The 18187-nt window shown below is 47.2% G+C and overlaps 1 non-coding gene and 2 pseudogenes across 1 annotated transcript; 1 reads left to right on the forward strand and 2 right to left on the reverse strand.

Moving 5' to 3' along the window:
- Positions 1-1228: 1228 nt before the first annotated feature.
- Positions 1229-4789, reverse strand: LOC109774583 (receptor-like protein EIX1; annotated as a pseudogene).
- Positions 4790-5138: 349 nt separating this feature from the next.
- On the forward strand, positions 5139-5222 carry TRNAL-CAA (transfer RNA leucine (anticodon CAA)). Its single transcript has one exon. It is a non-coding gene; the product is annotated as a tRNA-Leu (tRNA).
- A 5861-nt stretch (positions 5223-11083) lies between these two features.
- Positions 11084-16211, reverse strand: LOC109774581 (uncharacterized protein At4g15970-like; annotated as a pseudogene).
- Positions 16212-18187: the final 1976 nt, after the last annotated feature.

Consider the following 18187-nt stretch of genomic DNA (forward strand, 5'->3'; position numbering starts at 1 on the left):
ATCTGTATGCATTTTATTTTTTTAGAGGTGAAGAGTCCTCCCAACCCTAGCTACCCCTCCTCCTCCCTAGCCGCCTCTCCTCCTCCCTAGCCGCCCCTCCTCCTCTTCCCTTCCTCGCCGCCGCCTGAGGCAGCCGCCGAGCAAGCCCGGGGCGCCAAGGATGGTGGCGGCGGGGCCTCGGTTGCCCGGCCTCTGTGTGGGGAACCCCGGATCTGGAGCGGCGGCTTCATTGGCAAGGCACGGCCGGCTAGCAGCCGTGCGGGCGGTGGATCTGGCGTCCCAGCCGCGCGGGCGGCGGGATCCGGTGGTCGTTGGCGGCCGGCGGCGGTTTCTGCGGTGGCCGGTGCGCGCGATCTGGCGCCTCCCCTCCTCCTCTGTTTGGCGTGCGGGCCAACCTCGTCGGGCCGCGCTTCCTTGGGTCGTCGTTTCTGTATAGGAGGCGCTAGTGGTGGCGGGGATCTAGTTCGGGAGAAATCCCTGGTCGGCTATGGCCGGCCGCGTCGAAGGCGACGCCTGAGGGCGTCGTTCCCCTCCTTGGAGGCGTCGGTATGGACTGATCCCCTCACTTCCCCTTCCCCTAGGTCTCCCGGGCGAAAGCCCTAACTTTGTTGGGCGGCGACGGTGCTCACGGCGCCGTTCCCTTCTTGAAGGCGCCGCTTTGGGAACCTTGGGGCTGGGTGGCGCTTGTGGGTGGTGGGCGACGGCGGTGGTGCGGCCCTATCCTAGCATGGATCTGCATCCGTTGCTTGGAGATGGACTCACGTAGGTGGAGGTCGTCGTTTGGCGTCATGGTGGCGTCGATGGCGGAGGCACCTATCAAGGTTGGCACCTCAATCAGCTCTGAAGATGGACTAGTGAAAGATGGCGGCGACGACACATGTGAGTGCGTCAGACCGGTTTGTGCCCCGGACCCGGTATGTGGCTCGGTCGGGGCCTCCGGCTTTAGATGTTAGGCTTAGGTGAGAGGTCTGGGTATTTGGCCCAGTTTGCACCCCTTCATCATATGGATTGGAGTAGCGGCAGATGTTGCCAAGATGGCGGATTCGGACATATTGTTGTACTACTTTGTAAGGTCCTCAAGAATAATCAATAAAATGACTGTATGCATCTCCCAGATGCAGAGGCCGGGGGTCATCCTCCTTTTCTAAAAAATATGTATGCATTCTTTTTGCGAGAATGTCTGTATGCATTCACGTGTAATACATTCTTTTTTTTTGCGGGTTAATACATGCATATTCCCGTCTTTTCTTCTCTAGAAAATATATTGAAGTGTAGTACATATATGACTCACAGAACACAAAATATGGGGTTCAAATGATGATTGCCAAGTACTACAGACATATTCCAGTGAATACACCAGGATTATTGTTGTACACACATAATAGACATCATGTGATCATCAGAATTATATGTATGCCGCACTGGTCTTCAAAGCTCTTTATTAAGATCTGTAACGTCGGCTACTTTGCGATGCCTAATCTGTTGTTCTTGCTCTGGAAAATCTTTTCCATTTAACAACGACAAACACATATATCTGATCATACAGCTTGTCAAAGAGGCGGAAATAAGCAATCCTCCATGCTTTCATGAATAGAAGGGTGAAGAGCGCCAACCAAAGGCCCAGAATCAGACCCAGAACAAGCCCAAATCTAAAAGACATTGGCTCAAAACCATGGCCAGTTCTGTTCTGATCATCTTGCGTTGATGTACCATTTGTCGAGCAATTCTTCTGAAGAGGAGGTCCGCAAAGCCCACTGTTGCCATCGTATATAGATGGGTGCTCCTGGTACAGGGTGTCAAGCTGTGAGCCTGGTGGTATTCTTCCTGTAAGATTGTTTTCAGATAGGTTCAAGAAGCTTAAGTATGTTATCTTTGACAAGCTTGAAGGGATCTCGCCAGAGAGCATGTTCTTTGAGAGGTCGAGTGACTCAAGTGACTGTATGGCCCCAATATTTTCTGGGATTTTACCGCTCAGGCGATTCCAAGACACATTTATGTTTAGCAGTGCGTCAAGAGAAGCAATTTCCTCTGGAATTATCCCAGTTAACCCGTTGAATGATAAGTCAATGCTCACCATATCCGAAATTCCTACACCATACTTGAGTTCTTGCCCCTTGGTGACAGCGGACAAGCTATTTCCACCTTCACCCGCCGCATTTGCATACGCCTGATAAGGAAACAAACATCCTTACCGCTATCCGTGTCATTGCTGTTAGGTTTGAGATACCCAGTGGGATGGATCCGGATATATTATTTCCTGCTAGATTCAAATGATGAAGGAACTTGAGTTTTGTGATGATGACCGGGATCTTCCCAGAGAACATGTTATAACTCAACCGTACAAATTGCAGTTGCACCAAGTTGCCAATCCACGTCGGCAATGTTCCGGATAAGTTATTCCATGCAAGATCCAAGAAACCCAAGTTTTTGCAGCTCTGTACAAATGGTGGGAATGGTCCAGAGAAGCTATTGTTACTTAACAGCAGGTACCTCAAGGATTCCATTCTAGAACATGAATGTAGTTCTCCAACGAGAAGGTTGTTTGCTAAGTCTAAGACTATCAACTTCTGTGAATGGCAGATTGATTCGGGAAGATGACCCACGATGCCATTCGAGAACATAAGCAACGTTTCTAGTCCTGGAGCTCCAAGGTTGGATGGGAAAGGCCCTGATAAAGAGTTCATGGAGATATCCAAGTAGATGATATTCCTTGGTAGACTTGGTATGGGCCCAGTAAGTCTATTGGAATCGAGAAAGAATTGTGTCAATGACATGTCCTCCATATTTTCCGGCAATTCGCCATATATTGAATTGTTGAAAATATCCAGAAAATCCATTGCTGAAAATGCAGTGGTGAACCAGTCCGGAAGCTTATCAGTTATACCTGAGCTTGAGATGTCAAGGTAAGTAAGATTCACCTGCCACTGGAGCCAGGCAGGGAAAAGGGGACCCATAATGCACAACGAAAAATTTGCATCTCTAAGCTTGAAGGGAGTCTTCCATTCTGAATCCACGTGAATCTTGAGTAGGGGATTCTGCGATAGGTCCAATGTCTCTAAACTGGCCATTTCAGCAAAGTGCTCCTCCGTGAGCAAACCATGAAGATCATTGAGACTAATGTCCAGGTAAGTTAGATTAGCGAGCATACCAAGCTGAGGCGGGACATGTCCAGTGAGGTAGTTGCCACGAAGGTCTAGAGTGCTTAATCTAGCAAAGTGTCCTATTCCTGCAGGTATGTTACCAACAAGGAGATTGCAGGACAGCACAAGGGTGCTCAAACCAGCAAAATATCCTTCCCCTGTGGGTACTGATCCAGTGAGTTTATTGTAAGCTATGTGAAGAGTGTCCAAGCTAGTAAGATTTCCCATGGACAACGGTATCGATCCTCCGGTGAGGTTGTTGTAAGAGAGATCAAGAACTTGCAACCCACCAGTCAGGTGCCTCAAACTCTTGTAATTTGCCAAGGTTCCAACCATACACCATTGTTTGCTAGGTACAATTGTTGCAACATGTTGGATGGGCATCCCTGCGGCAGGCTTTCCATCAGCTTGCCCATGTCCTGGCCGCCTACGAGGCTCGACTCCAGGTCTAAGTACCTCAGGTTGCAGAGGTTTCTCAAGCTTCTTGGCATGGTAGCCATGTTTCCATTATATGAGAAATCAAGAATCTCAAGGGACGCCATGGCGTCCAGTGCATCAGGGAGCTGCCCGGACAGGAAGGTTTCCATGAGGTTGATGTGAGTGAGGCTTGTCACGTTCCAGAACCAGGAGGATGCGGCCGGGTGGTTGAGGCGGTTCATAGAGAGATCCAGCTCCTCAAGATTTGTGAGGTTACACAAGCCTGCCGCCGGAAGTTGCCACTGGTTCGTGCTTGGAAGCGAGCAGGAAGAGAGATGGAGGGTTCTGAGTGAAGGGAGCATGCTCACCGCCCGAGGCCAGTCCATTGCTCTGCTCATGTCGATCGAGCTCAGGCTGAGGTGCCGCAGCGATGGCAGACGCGCCAGCCACGAGAGGTCTGACGAGCGCAGGAGCTGCGTGCCGAAGTCGCTTGAGAGGTCAAGGGAGCGCAGCCTCGAGAGGTTTCCCAGCTGCGGCGGGACCTCGCCGGAGAAGTAGATGCCGGAGAGGTTGAGGTAGCGCAGGCTCCGGAGGCCGCCCAAGAAGGCCGGTAGGGCGGCGTCGGGGGAGCCCTCGAGGTACTTCCGGCTGAGGTCCAGGTGCCGCAGCCGCGAGAGGGAGAGGAGCGAGGGGCTTATCCGGCCGGCGAGCGCCCCCTCGTAGTTCCCTCTGTCGTCGAGCTCGGCCCCGCCCGGCGCGTCCCGGAGGCTGAGCGCGAGCACGCGGCCCGTCCGGTTGCTGCACCGGACATACCGCCATTGGCAGCTGTCTGATCCTCGTCGCCAGGAGGCGAGGAGTCCCCCCGGGGTCGCTGGTGACGCCGTCCTTGAAGGCTAGCAGCGCGTCCCGCTCCTCAGGCACGCAGATCGGCCGTCTGACCGGCACGGCGTGCGTGGCCACTGGCCAGGGCCAGGGAGAGGACGACGACGGTGAGTAAGAATTTGGTGGCGGCGAGGTGGGTGGAAGTGGCCCGCATGGCGACCGGACTCCGGAGCATTAGCGAGTAGATGAGCTTGGTCGATCGGTGGTGGTAGAGATGGAAATGTGGTGTGGCGCGCGCTTATGATGGAGACCAATTTCTTAGCTAGTGCGGACGTGCAGCCATCGTGAAGCCGCACTTTGACTTTGCCGGACCGGTGAACCCATGGCGGACTGGTACAAGGGGTCGCCATGGTCTCTGCTCTCTCCTAAGCCGCCGGTCTCCCACTAACTAACTAGTGCGGGCAGATTGTCCAGTCCTACTTATAACGATTGTGGAAAATGAATCCTCTCACGTCAGAGGTCTATCTCGTACGGCAGGTACGCGTCTCGCCTCGTCTCGGCGATGCATCACAGTCTATAATCTGTTATGCAAACTCCTGATTCGCATGCACTTGTAATCAGGGAAGTGAAGGACATCACGACAAAGGCGATCGAGACCACAGCACAACTAGGTCGGAAGCTGTCTCGGGGAGCTCGGGAAGGAACTAAAAAGCAAAATCTACTTTTTAAATACAGCAAAACTTGCAAAATAACACAAAAGTCAGGATGGCCGAGTGGTCTAAGGCGCCAGACTCAAGTTCTGGTCCTCTTACGAGGGCGTGGGTTCAAACCCCACTTCTGACATTCTTATTTTTTATTCCCTTTTTTTGGGCTTTACACAACCTAGAGATTCACTATCTCTATACATTTTTTTGGATCTTTCAGACTTTCATTTCAGCTTAAAGGCATGTCACACAGAGCAAAAAAATTTGTGGAACTTTCAGCCTTTCATTTCAGCTTAAAGGCATGTCACACAGAGCAAATTTTTTTGTGGAACTTTCAGCCTTTCATTTCAGCTTAAAGGCATGTCACACAGAGCAATACTGCACATTGAGATTAGCGATACACTCTATGACAGGACAAGATCCCTAGTCATGCCTAACACGTACACAAGTGAAAATACAAGCTCCGGCATTATGAAGGTTGTAACCATCTTCAGCTTGCCTATGGGCACCCTTGTTGCTTGACCTACTAATCCTGAATACTCTAGGATCAGCTTCCTTAGTGTGCTTGATGAAAGCATTAAGACTATCCCTGATGGTCCAGTGGCCAGGGTAATTTTCAGGGTATCGCCTTGCCGCAGCTTCTGCCAGAACTGGGTTATCTGTTAAGAATTGGGCCTATGAAGATTAAGCGCCTTGGCAATTTGGGCACCCAATTCCAAAGCTCTTGCTTCAGTCTGGATAACAGAAGAAGCCGTAGATGCTGCAGCAATGAAAATCGCCTCATGTTGCCCTCTCGCATGTTTGTAGACAAAGACGCATATACCTTCATGTTGTTATAACCCTGCATAATTAGAGTTACCAAACAAAGAAATATCTTTCCAAGCAGCATCAGTAAAGACATTTGGCCGCTCCTTGAATCCGTTCATCTCAATCTGCAAATAAAACCTCACTGGTTCAGACTCCTCTTTTTCCTCCCTGAGATCTGTACTCCAGTTCTTGCTCTTTCAACATAGCCTTGGCTGTATTGATAACCTGCAACTCTTCCCACTCTCTGTTGTTGAAAGCGATATCATTTCTTGCCTTCCAAATGCTCCATAAAATAAGAAATATGATAACCAAAGAGTTTGATCTTGATAAGTTGTTGATATAGTGTTAATGACTTCAGGAATAAGATTTTGATCGGTGGAAAGCAAGTAGTCAATTCTAATAGCAAGGGGAGATACAAACCAGAATGCTCTAACAAATTCCCAGGAAAAGAACAAATGAATATCATCCTCTAGCTGCTCACATCTTTTACATAAAGGTTGAATATGAGATGATCTTGAAGGAGCTATAGGAAGAGCCCGTCGAAGTAACCTCCATGCAAAGGTCTGAACTCTGGGAGGCAAAAATTTATCCTTCCAGATAACCTGTAATAGATTCTTTGTAGTGCATGTAAAACTAGTATTTTGAATTTGAATGTTAGGTGGGCAAACAGGCCCAAAATTATGGTACGCACTTTTAGTAATGCTAACACCTGCGGCGTTATGCTTTCAAATGAGTCTATCACTAGAATCATAATCATAGATAGGAACACGAGATATTAAGCTTGCATTATGAGTACCAAATAAACTTTGAATGAGAGGAATATTCCAAATAAACCATCTCTATACATTGTTTTGCCATTGCCATAATAGAGATGATAATGTTGTGATTGGCAGATTATCTAATATGTTGGGGTTTGGGATCAACTCCCAAGCACGCAATTTAACTTTTGAAGACATCAAAGCTGTCAGATATGCCTAGGTGATATGGGATTTCGGTGGTACGATTGCATTCCACCTGAAACGCAAAACTGTTTCACGGACTGAGCAAACGAATGGACAAATATCAATATCGTAGATTTGCTGCTTAAGGGCATCTCCAACGCTGACTCTTAAATTGCACATCGTATCCGTCCGTGGACCGGTGGGGACCAGTCCGCGACACTGATTCCGGAGCCTGCCATCCAACCCTGTATCTCAAATATCCTTCTCTGTTAAACTTAATCCATGCTCGGCTAAATAACCTTCCGCCAAACATGTCAAAATAACCATGCGATTCTCTTAACAAATAACAACGATGATTTAGTAGCCCTTTGTTTGGGGAAGGCTACTAAACGATGTTCTAGCATAGCTTCCGCCAAATGCTTCAACATTTGAACCGGCTTCCGCCAAATGAAGCACGAACTAGTAGCTTGCTTAAGTATTTGAACTAGCTTCCGCCAAATGAAGCAAGTAGCTTCGGCCAAATGAACTAGTAGCCAGCCTGCTTGCTTCTACCAAATGAGCATTTGAAACAAAATGAAGGAAAAAAATTGTGAAACAAAGTGATTAGTGGCTTTTGCCAAACGCCAAGCATGCTAATCCTTCCATCAAACCGCAACAGCGGCCTTCCGCCATCCGGACCGAGAGGAGAGGGGTACATGGTGGTTTTTATTCGCCATATGGATGTCCGGACTCCCGCAAAGTCCTCTTTGGTTTGCTTCCGGTTTGCGGGAAAACGGACGTCCGGACACGTCGACGAACTAATGGGTTACCGTGTGGATGGCAAATTGTATCTGGACATGTCGATCTAAACGGATGCGGGCGGTTCGAGGGTCCGCTTTGGAGATGCCCTAAGCAACATTGTTCTCACTTTGATTCTTTTTGAGCATTTTTCAAGCAACAATTTAATTCTTTTGTTTTTTCAAAGCTGCAGAATCTCGGATCTACTTCACGACGAAACCTAATTCCCTCACAAACTGCATAGCCCATACAAATTGCAGGCAAACCTCTCTGCCTGATTATGATGCCAACTTCGTTTGTCAAAACCCAGCAAAAATAAACATAAACCCTGGAAAAAAATACTCGCTTATCATGCGATGAGCTTTGCAAAGGGCATGTAGTCAGAAACATCATCCATATAGTAAGTTCATTACTCACGTGTGTGCACGCTAGGTGCCTAGGTCGGCACAGAACTCCCCTCCCTCCAGTGGAATTTGGTAGTAGGCATATCAAAGCCCAGTGTTTGGTCTCATAGCATGTGAGAAGAGCGATGTAAACTAGATTTATAAATACCCTTTACTTTCTATAAATATTACCAAGAGATGTGGTTTTATTGTTCCTCGATTGGATAAATGTAACTTCCTTCTATCCTTGAATGAGCCCACTAATTTGAGAGCAGGTATGAGTTTCACCGGACATCATGTTGCCGATGACTTTTCTTTTAAAGTGTCCTGCTCTTGCCCAGCTTGCCCAAGGTAAGTTAAGTGTAGTGTGCATCCAATGCATGAACTCTGTCAGGATATGATTATTTTTAAACCTCGAGATTTTGATCCCAGGTCTCTTTCTTAAAACAAATCTACAGATAAAGTCCCAAGCCAGTTACCAATAATTCCCACTAGCTTTTTTTATTTTCTAGAATAGATACTATATCAATTCCTTGGATCACCCATTTTGATGCAAGACATAAAGTGCACTAGGCGGAAAGTCAAAACTTATCTGGTATGTCTTACCCTGCTGCCTCGTGTAATGTGACCAATTAAGGAGCTGGTAAGACATTCATCCACTTGAAAAATGAAATCTTGGAAAACCTCTCTTGGAATAATCGACCCCGACAATGGTAAACCTAAATAGGTTTGGGGGAAAGAAACAACCCTCACATATTTGGGTACGAAAATCAGCATGTAGCCAGAGATACACCATAGGACTACTTCGGTCTCACAACCACACAATTTATTCTCAAGGAGTATGTGTCAGGTTTGTTTCACTCGATAAATACCTAGAGGATAGAATGGTTGATCCATCATGGAGTCATCCTGTGAATATCTAGATTATGGAACACCACTAGGCATATGTAGCAATTTTCATTGCTTTCATGATACTTCATATTCCTAAACTAGGCCTCATGGTCTTCTTTATTTGTTCTCTAATTCCGGCCCTTTGAACCAATGAATGATAGGAGCAAAAGGATGCATGTTGTTGAGGGCGTACATTCTCCTACTTCAGTGGGTGAGAATGGATGTGCCGATACACATATATACATGGATGCAAACATCCACGATATTGAAGGCATGTTTGAAGGTTGGCCCATGGCATTATACTATTTATTATAATTATTTCATGTTAGAAATTACTTTTTGGATACGATCTCATGGTTCATCTTAACTTGTATTAAGTGTGGCTTCTGTGCTTCTATCATGAATGATTGGCACTATCTCGTCCATACATATTGGATGACTCTTCGGTGTATTGTACCAGCGAGAGAGAGAGAGAGAGACAGAGAGAGAGAGGACTTGCTTTTATCTATCCGAACTCACTCGAACTCGGACCATGAAAGGAGACACAAACCACAGTTTTTTTATGCACTATGAATACTCTTGACCAATTCGCACACATGAACACATTATGATTGGCAACTTGCACCTGATGTGTCTCTTGTTTATTCCATTTTTTGGTGACTATAATTCAATGACATGTTGTTGCCTAACCTAAGAAAAACAAGACAGATAGACTAGCTATCTTGATCACAACTCGGATACAATGACAGAAATGACCTGAACTATTCCCATGTGGCTTCTACACATACGTGTCTGGATGATTCCTGCAATCACGTCTCGATGAATCCAAACCACATCTTCACATATATTGTTCCATATATTGGTAAGCATATAGCCTCATGCAGGAACTCGAATTAATTAGTGCACATCCATCTTCAGTTGGCCTTCGTATTGTTGTCCAGATGCACAAACAACTTTGACATGACTAACATGTACACATACATTTGTGTCATACAAACTCTAACGACACTAAAATAAAGACATATATGTTAACCTTGTTATAACCACTTCATCATAGCAACCATGGGTTATCACCACCCATACCCACCTCGGCGAGATGAAGAAAAGAGAGGAGCTATTGCCGAATGATTCTATCATGGCAATTCAGGTTTCACGTAAAGCTATCACAGAGAACCGAACCGAGAACCATCCGAGCATCTCAGTTGTTCGATTGGGAGCGTCACACCATTTAGTAGCAACCGAAGAATTCTCTAGTGTTCTAAATGGTCACACACTCATTAGTCGGGGTAGGACTAGGCCACTTACCTCGGTTGTGGCTCGGAAAACTCTGTGTTAAATTGCGCATATGGAATCAACAAGGATTTCCCACATGTATGTTGATGTCCAAGGACAATCCAATGATTCCAAGCACTTTGACATTCGTGGGATCCTTTATCATACTTTTTTTTATTTAGATTCTCCACTTTTTAAGAGCCACAATCCATCTCTCTCTCTCTCTCTCGCCCCCCCCCCCCCATATATATTGACCCACGCATTTTCAAAGTTAGAAGCCATAAACCTTGTCGTTATCTTGGAGGTCTGACAAACAATATCGATGTTGAGCATTTTTCAAATTTATAATGTTCATGTTATGAAACTGGAATGAAATATTGATGAAACTTTCCGAACCTATTTTTTATCGATAAAATTTCATATGGTTTTCAGTAACCTCATCGTGGTTTCATGATTTCATATAGTTTTGGTTCACGTTTTAGCGGGTTTCAAAATTTTGTATTTAAAACTTGAATAAAACATTCTGGAATTATATTTTATCCATGCAGGTACCATAAGGTTTCCAACAACTTTCATTGTGGTTTCATGGGTTCATATGGTTTTGGTACGTACTTCGGTGGATTCAGTTTCAATGTAGTTTTTTACTAGCTAGTTTGAGTTTCACTCGGGTTTACGGCAAACCTTCTCTTAAAGTGTTCCACAAAACTAATGAAAACCTCGAACAAACCTTAGTGAAACATCAGTAAAACTGAGGCGTTATCGTGTAGTAAAACGGAAAGGACTTAATAACAATGGAAAACGCACCAAACTGAAGGGTCTTCATAGGGGCGTCAGGATGCGCGGGGAGGGGGAGGAGGAGGTAATTCTCGTTCGTTCTTTCTGCATCTGGAATGCTGGATTGTGTTCTGATAATACTCCATTTTCAGTAATTAGCATTTTCCCATCGACGCCTTGCACTTGGCGGGGAACGTCCACTTGAACTTGTCCGATGGTGTCTTGCTCGTGTAGTTCTTCCAAGGTCGTCTACCTTGTTCTCTAGCTCGATGCAGCAGTTGGCGTGCATCGTAGATACCTTGTCCATCTCTTCGTGGAACTGGCAGAAACCGCCAAAGATCACTATATCAAGGAACACGAACTTGATCTGTAGGTCACCGGCTGCGAGCTCGGCCTTGATCTCGTTCAACACTCCTTGGTCATGGGCGGAGGGGAACCGCGACCTCGCTGCCAGCCAGCGACTTAGCATCTCCACCGTCCGGTTTGTCGACCTAATGTAGTAGAAGCCACCGTTTCCCACATTTTGTAGGTCCTCAGCATTGCCATAGAAGCGGTCGGTCGACATGGCCACATCGGCGTAAAGGCTGATGTGCCGGAACGGGTTGCGCAACCACATGACATCCACATCCTGCCAGCAATAATATTAACTGAAGATGCATAACCTAGACATAGATCGAGTGTGATATTTCACCCTTTGAAATGATAAAACGTAACACAACTGAGTAGAAAATAAATAATAAAATGTAATGAGAGAAAAAAGAGAATGCAATGTTTCTCAACAGTTTGTGAAATTGCTTTTTTTTGCGAGATCAATAATAGTTATTCCAATATGGTAGCGTTACAATCCTTTGGCAAGAGATCCTCAATACATGGGAGTCATCTACCAAGCCACACAGCCGTAGCTCGCAAAGAGCGACTATACCTTGCCAGGCAATCTGCAACACTATTTTGAGACCTATGCACTTTCTGGGGAATAAACACTCTATCGATCATTAGAGACTTAACCACTGCTACTAAATGACCATAAGCCGAACGATCTAAGCTAGAACTGGATAAACAAGAAAGGGCAGTACAAGCATCACACTGAACCATAACAGGTAGTTCTGTATGTTGAAATTGTTAAAGGCATGCGAGGTAGCTTACGGTGGAGAGGTAGTTGTAGCCAAGCTGGAGGATACGTTGTGGGACCTCAAGCCTGGCCCAGATGAGCTCGAGATAGCTCTTGGTCATGAAGCGGTTAGCGGAGCTAACGTTGGCGGAGGTGACCTCATGGAGGTAGCAGTGCGGGTGCACGGCCTGGCAAAGTGCCATGGCGCCGGGGTCGGCGGCGACGATGTGGGTGTGGTTGAGGAGGTGCGCGATCCCCTCGCCGTCGCGGAAGCTGCCGAGGAAGAGGTCGAGCAGGGAGCCTAGGCGCGCCCACGCCTCGTTCACCGTCGTGATGATCACCGTCCCGTCGTCCATGGCAACCTTTGGCAGCAGCTCAGCGAGTCCCCGGAATGCTTCCTCCTGCATGATGGAAATCGGTTAGTTTCTCAACCACTGTACATACAGTACCATGCCATGCAACACACTGCGAATGAACTGCGCGATGTACCTTCTCGTCGTCCGAGCCATCACCTGGGAGGTTAGTCGCATTGCTAGTAGTCAACTGGTGAGTAGATCCATTCCCGAATTGGAAGTCCCGATCGGAGGCGAGGAAGAAGAGCATGAGGGTGGGGAGAAGGGTGTCACGCCCAAGATGCGACCCTATGCTAAAGGAACACGAAGGTCCCACCAAGGATAGAAGCTCATCTTGAAGACGCTTTTGCAAGGTGGATATCATTACATCAACATTACATAATAGATGGGGATACATACAAAGCATACAAATGCCGCAAGAATACATCAATATATCAATACCTCATACATAAGATCAACATCCGACTATGGATGAAACACAAACAGAAGCTCAAACGACATCCACCCTGCTAGCCCAGGCTGCCGACCTGGAACCTATCCCCTGAACAAAGAAGAAGCAGAAGGACTCCAAAACAAGTAACATCGCTCTCGCGTCAAGATCATCGCAAAACCTGTACCTGCAACTGGTGTTGTAGTAATCTGTGAGCCACGAGGACTCAGCAATCCCATTACCATGGGTATCAAGACTAGCAAAGCTTAAAGGGGTATGGAAAGGATAAGTGGTGAGGTTGCAGCAGCGGCTAAGCAATTATGGTGGCTAACTTACGCGAACAAGAGCGAGAAGAGAAGCAAAGGAACGGACGTGAAACTATCAATGATCAAGAAGTGATCCTGAACTCCTACTTACGTCAAACATAACCCAGAAACCGTGTTCACTTCCCGGACTCCGCCGAGAAGAGACCATCACGGCTACACACGCGGTTGATGCGTTTTAAATAAGGTCAAGTGTCAAGTTCTCTACAACCGGATATTAACAAATTCCCATCTGCCACATAACCGCGGGCACGGCTTTCGAAAGATAAATACCCTGCAGGGGTGTCCCAACTTAGCCCATTATAAGCTCTCACGGTCAACGAAGGATATTCCTTCTCCCGGGAAGACCCGATCAGTCTCGGAATCCCGGTTTACAATACATTTCGGCAATAATAAAACAAGACCAGCAAGACCGCCCGATGCGCTGACATCCTGATAGGAGCTGCACATATCTCGTTCTCAGGGCAACACCGGATAAGACTAGCTACGAGTAAAACCAGACCTCGAGTTTCCACGAGGTGGCCCCGCAGGCAGCTCGGTTCGGACCAACACTTAGAGAAGCACTGGCCCGGGGGGTTAAAATAAAGATGACCCTCGGGATGCGCAACTCCCAAGGGAAAAAAGGCTAGGTGAGGCAAATGTAAAACCAAGGTTGGGCCTTGCTGGAAGAGTTTTATTCAAAGCGAACTGTCAAGGGGGTCCCATAAATCACCCAACCGCGTAAGGGACGCAAAATCGAGGAACATAACACCGGTATGACGGAAATTAGGGCGGCAAGAGTGGAACAAAACACCAGGCATAAGGCCGAGCCTTCCACCCTTAACCAAGTATATAGATGCATTAATTAAATAAGAGATATTGTGATATCCCAACATAAACTTAATCCAACATGGAGCAATCTTCATCTTCACCTGCAACTAGCAACGCTATAAGAGGGGCTGAGCAAAAGCGGTAACATAGCCAAACAACGGTTTGCTAGGAAGGGTGACAAAGGTTAGAGGTTCATGGCAATTTGGGAGGCTTGAAGAGCAAGTGATAGGTAGTGCAGCAAAGCGATAGAACGAAGCAACTAGCATAGCAATGATAGTAATGAGATCCAAGGTGACGGTCATCTTGCCTGAAATCCCGCTAGGAAGAAGAACGATTCCATGAATAAGATGAAGCCACGAAGACGAACGAATCCTCACGATCGCAACGACACGGGAACTATCGAGAAGAAGCACACAACATAGTAAACACACCACACATGAACAAGGCATGATGCTCAATCAAGAATGATGCATGACAAGGCTATATGAAACTACTCATGGCAAGAGATGATGCATACAAGATCAACACATCAAAACAAGTTTAAATGAGGCCGGAAACAACATATAACAATTCCGGTAAGTCCTCATATGCAAATTTCGAAATTGGTCCAGAACTGAATAAACTTTATGTTCAAGTTGTTAAACAGCAAGTTAAAACGCACCATCATGATCTACACGAAATTCTAGTCAAGTTACATATAAAGTTCATTAGATTCGGAGCTACGGCCTAGAAGATATGAGCAAAACAAGTTAAACATGGCATTGATGCAAAATGCATTCAAACATCAAGCAAACACCTCAAAACAAGGATAAAACAAGATAATATGGAAGTACATGCGATTCTAAGCAAGTTTGATATAGAGCAACGGTGCAACACATACACTCCAAACAAGACATAGCAACAAACTGACCATAACAGCAACTAGGCATCTCGCAAGCATCAAAACGACAAGCTACAGCACTCCAACATGATAACACAACGCATGGACATGATGTACAGGTAAAGCATGACAAAACATGAACAGTGAGCTATCTCCATAAATCACTAGAACATGCTCAAAATGACATGGCAAGAGTGCAAATAATAACAGGTTCACAGACTTAGCAGAATTACTGGACATGGCAGAAATAATATTAGGTTGCAATGTTTAGAGCTATCAAGCAACATGCTACAGGAACAGATCATAGCAAACAAAGCCATGGAATGAATCTACTCAAAGCATATAACAAATGTCCCTTACTGAACATGAGCCAAAAAGGCACAGAAGATATGATGGCACCTATGTAAACATAGCAAGTTTCATAACAGTTTCAGACTTGGTGAAAATAACAGGGCATGGCAGAAACAACGATAAGTAGGCATGTTGGTGAGCTTGAACCACTCACCACAGAGCAATACATGGCATGATAAGGTAACCAACAGCAAGATGGCATACATATGAAGCTAAGCATGGCAATAGCATAGTCATAAGGTAAAAGGATCTCTAGCAAAGCACATGACAAAAATGAACTTCAGGTTATCAGGCTGACAGCAACATTATTTTGCAGCTTTAGAGCATGATAACAACAATCTACAGCAGGCTATAAATGCAAACAAGGGCATGGATGGATTCATCATAACATGTATAACAAAACATCCTTAGTGAACATCTCCAGATTATGCATAGAATGACTTGTAGCAGCAGGTTTATATGGCAACAAAATATAACAGACTCAGACTTAGCAGAAATCACTAAGTCACAGAAATCAGCAACATCACGGAGGCTACTTTGCATGCTTGTGCTAGCCACCACAGAGCTCCTAAAAATACAAGACAAGCACCACTGTAAAGATAGCATGGCATAGCCAAAACACATGTAGAGCTCATGCTCATAAGATGCACAGATTAAATGCAACAAAAATAACAAAACACTAAGTTCTGTTAACAGGCAGCAGTAAACATCACATAACAGTCTTGCAACGATAATTAGGGCACCAAGATGAGCTGAAACAAACATGGCACAATGGAATGAAATGTAGAGCATCTTCCAATGAACATTTCGACATATTACACACACGAAACGGAGCAGTATGCATGGGGGGCGAAGTCAACGCGGGCGGCAGATCCAGATCGAGCTCGGGGCTCGCCGGCGCGGGTTGCCGGAGCGGAGAGGAAGGAGAGGCCGGCGCGGGGCGCGGAGAGGACGGGGCACGGGCGGCGCCGGTCGTCGGGTACTGGGCCGCGGGGTCGGTCCCGCGGGCGCGGAGGCGGCGGCGCCATGGCCGGCGGGGAGGCGCGGGTCGCCTCGGGCGCGGGCGGAGGCGAGCGCCTCGGGGCGGCGGCGGCGGCTCGGGCCCGCGCGGGCCCCGGATGGGCTCCGCGGGCCGCGGCGGCGGGGAGGAGAGAGGAGGCGCGGGGTTATGAGAATGCACCAGTTCATTGTTGCTTGGAGACTGTTGGAATATGCCCTAGAGGCAATAATAAATGGTTATTATTATATTTCGTTGTTCATGGTAATTGTCTATTGTTCATGCTATAATTGTGTTATCCGGAAATCGTAATGCATGTGTGAATACATAGACCACAACGTGTCCCTAGTAAGCCTCTAGTTGACTAGCTCGTTGATCAACAGATAGTCATGGTTTCCTGACTATGGACATTGGATGTCATTGATAACGGGATCACATCATTAGGAGAATGATGTGATGGACAAGACCCAATCCTAAGCATAGCTCAAAGATCGTGTAGTTCGTTTGCTAGAGCTTTTCAAATGTCAAGTATCTTCTCCTTAGACCATGAGATCGTGCAACTCCCGGATACCGTAGGAGTACTTTGGGTGTGCCAAACGTCACACCGTAACTGGGTGACTATAAAGGTACACTACGGGTATCTCCAAAAGTGTCTGTTGGGTTGGCACGGATCGAGACTGGGATTTGTCACTCCGTATGACGGAGAGGTATCTCTGGGCCCACTCGGTAATGCATCATCATAATGAGCTCAATGTGACTAAGGAGTTAGTCACGGGATCATGCATTGCGGTACGAGTAAAGAGACTTGCCGGTAACGAGATTGAACAAGGTATTGGGATACCGACGATCGAATCTCGGGCAAGTAACATACCGATTGACAAAGGGAATTGTATACGGGATTGATTGAATCCTCAACATCGTGGTTCATCCGATGAGATCATCGTGGAACATGTGGGAGCCAACATGGGTATTCAGATCCCGCTGTTGGTTATTGACCGGAGAGGCGTCTCGGTCATGTCTGCATGTCTCCCGAACCCGTAGGGTCTACACACTTAAGGTTCGGTGACGCTAGGGTTGTAGAGATATGAGTATGCGGAAACCCGAAAGTTGTTCGGAGTCCCGGATGAGATCCCGGACGTCACGAGGAGTTCCGGAATGGTCCGGAGGTGAAGAATTATATATAGGAAGTCCAGTTTCGGCCACCGGGAAAGTTTCGGGGGTTATCGGTATTGTACCGGGACCACCGGAAGGGTCCCGGGGGTCCACCGGGTGGGGCCACCTATCCTGGAGGGCCCCATGGGCTGAAGTGGGAAGGGAACCAGCCCTTAGTGGGTTGGGGCACCCCCCATGGGCCTCCCCCCTGCGCCTAGGGTTGGAAACCCTAGGGTGGGGGGCGCCCCACTTGACTTGGGGGGGGGAGTTTCCCCCCTTGGCCGCCCCCCCCCCCATAGATGGGTTCTTGGCCGGAGCCCCCCTCCCAGGGGGCCTATATAAAGGGGGGAGGGAGGGCATCAAGAACACAGCCCTTGGCGCCTCCCTCCTCCCCTGCAACACCTCTCCCTCTCGCAGAAGCTTGGCGAAGCCCTGCCGAGATCCCGCTACATCCACCACCACGCCGTCGTGCTGCTGGATCTCCATCAACCTCTCCTTCCCCCTTGCTGGATCAAGAAGGAGGAGACGTCGCTGCTCCGTACGTGTGTTGAACGCGGAGGTGCCGTCCGTTCGGCACTCGGTCATCGGTGATTTGGATCACGGCGAGTACGACTCCATCAACCCCGTTCATTGGAACGCTTCCGCTCGCGATCTACAAGGGTATGTAGATGCACTCATTTCCCCTTGTTGCTAGTATACTCCATAGATGGATCTTGGTGATGCGTAGGAAATTTTAAAAATTCTACTACGATCCCCAACAGTGGCATCATGAGCCAGGCCTATGCGTAGTTACTATGCACGAGTAGAACACAAAGCAGTTGTGGGCGTAGATGTTGCCAATTCTTCTTGCCGCTA

Source organism: Aegilops tauschii, chromosome 3 (genome assembly GCF_002575655.3).
Source record: "Aegilops tauschii subsp. strangulata cultivar AL8/78 chromosome 3, Aet v6.0, whole genome shotgun sequence".
In the NCBI taxonomy this organism is placed as follows: Eukaryota; Viridiplantae; Streptophyta; class Magnoliopsida; order Poales; family Poaceae; genus Aegilops; species Aegilops tauschii.